The sequence below is a fragment of the Vulpes lagopus genome, chromosome 15, assembly GCF_018345385.1.
Source record: "Vulpes lagopus strain Blue_001 chromosome 15, ASM1834538v1, whole genome shotgun sequence".
Taxonomy (NCBI): Eukaryota; Metazoa; Chordata; class Mammalia; order Carnivora; family Canidae; genus Vulpes; species Vulpes lagopus.
The window spans coordinates 1623298-1625866 of NC_054838.1; positions in this window are offsets into that span (position 1 = coordinate 1623298).

Below are 2569 nucleotides of genomic sequence, written 5' to 3' on the forward strand. Positions count from 1 at the left end.
CCCATCCGCATGCTGGACAGCTGAGGGGTTTCCTTACAAACATCATCATGTCAAGCCACCATCCCCGGTCAAGTGAGTTAGAAGCTTCGGCATTCGGGCACCCACGTTGTTTTCAAAGCTCCCAGGTGATTGTACTGAGCAGCAAAATGATGGGTGGTTGCTCGGGAGGTGGCCCTGACGTGCGCCTCTGGTTCTAATGCACGACACGGAAGAGACAAGAGGATGTAATATGGGAGAGTTACGGTTTTCTTTTTCTTTCCCCCCTTTTGTGTTTCCTAGTTTCCTAGAGCTTTTACACACGCACGGACACATGCCACACCCGCAAGAGTCTGGCCATCGAGCCTTGGCTGTGTGTTCCGTTTGTGAGCTCGAGGAGCGAGGCGGCTCTAGAAGTGCAGCTATGGGAACTGCAGTCCTGGATCTGGCTGGCTCGGGCCTCGCTCTACCAGCTGCCGTGGCCGGTGCCACTCTTTTGGGTCCTGGTTTCACCAAGGAGTCAGACACTGTGATACATTTTGGATTTGAAAGGACAAGAAAAACCTGCTAACGCAGAATTGGCCAGCCCTCCACACCTCCCCGCCGCCACGCACTGACCTGAACTAAGCAGAGAGAAACCAAGGCAATGGTTTGGCTACACTCCACTTGACGCTCTTCCAGGCCTTGCGAAGCAGAATTCCTTTCAGTGCATGTGGCTGTAAAGAGATGGATTCTTGAAACGGACTCTGAAAAGTGGGGATGAGCATGAGCAGAGGGAAAACGTGGGCCCGGGAGTCAGCAGACTGGAATCCCTGGCCTTGCGCTGCCCCTCCTGCTGTGTGACCTGGGTGTCCCCCTTCTTTCAGCCTTGGCCGTGTCCTCTGCAAAAGGAGGACCCTGAATTCAACGATCCTAAGAGCCCTTCCAGGTCAAAGTGCTCCATGGATCCCAAGTCCTGCAGCGGTACGTGAGAGGTCCAGTGAGACTCTGGAAATGACCCTTAGGAAACAAAACTCTTGCCCCAAGCCCTGCCTGCACACGTGCTCTGTGCACTGAAATGTCCACCTTGGACTGGCTCCATGTCCTTGAGAAAGTTGTTCTTCCTCTCTGGGTCCTATTCTTCTCAGCTGCGATCTGATGTTCAAGCACATTCTATCTACCATCCCTTTCAGCTCTGCCATTTTAGGGACATTGGGCGCCCTGGTGGCTGAGGGTTTACGTCACCTCGAACGTAGTACTGGAATGTAGGACACCATCTAGAACACGAAGGAGAGACCAGAATCAAAGACCGAGAAGACACCAGTGGTTCAGGAACCTAGTTGTGAACCAAGCTCAAATGCAAGTAGAAGGAAGGAAGGGAAAAAAGAAGGCAAGAAGGAGCCAAAGAATTCACAAATAAAATCTAAAGCCTGGATATATTTTATTCAGTCAGGGGGAGATACCTATAATTGCATTTCAACTTAGATATGGAAATTACATCATACCTCAGAAAGGAAGCTCTTCAAATGAACAAGTATGGTGCTTGCAAAATCAGCCCCCTTTGTGGTTAAAAGAAAAGAAAACTTTATTCTGGTAAACTAGAACTTTTTCAGAAAAGAACTAATCAAATATGCCCATGTTTTGCCAATTTTTACTAATAAATAATCACCATGTCTCAAAGGCTTAGGTCTTATTTAAAATTGTTGTTCTTTTTCCATTTGGTCTTTTTATTTTCGTAATTTTTTAAAAAGATTTTATTTATTTACTCATGAGAGACACAGAGAGAGGGAGAGAGACAGAGACACAGGCAGAGAGAGAAGCAGGCTCTACGTGGGAAGCCTGATGCGCGACTCGATCCCAGGACACCGGGTCACGCCCTGGGCCCAAGGCAGATGCTCAGTCGCTGAGCCCCCCAGGGGCCCCAATAAATAAGTCCTTTAAAAAATGTAATTCTTTATGGAGCCTAGCACACCGTTGGCATGAAGTAGATGCTCAGGAAATAACCACTTGAAGAAAGCGATCCGATATTTAACTTGAAGAACTTGACCTAGTCAGGTGCACTTTTGCTGTCCTGCGATGAGCTGCCCGAACCGCACACTTCTGGTGCGCTGACACGCGCACGTGGCGAGCCTACGCCCTTTCTGCTTTCCCTGCACTGCCTCATGCCCACCAGCTCCGTCGGGAAGCCTGGGAGCCGCGGCGCTGGCCCTGGAAGAAGGGACTGCATTGTAAAAATTGTTCTTTCCAAGGAAATGTCGATAACACTGAAGACATCAAAATGTTTCCGAGGGCGGATAAAGACATACAAGAATTACTGTTTCGCTGTGTGATCTTAGGCAGGTCATTTCTGGCCTCCCAGACGTAGTCTTCTCATCTCCCCAGGGGCAGGGCTGAACGCAGTTCGTGATTCCATGTTCTTAGACGGTTCTTTCTTCCCTGGATACCTCAATATGTGCCGTAAGGAAGCCGGGATGCAGAGATGTAGACCTTACCCCTATATCCCTTATCCCATGTAGATGTATCCCTATATGGGATATATTTGCCAAACGCAAAAAACAAAACCGAAGTAAAGGCGTTTTTCCTTATAGAATTATTATTTCCATTACGACTCATG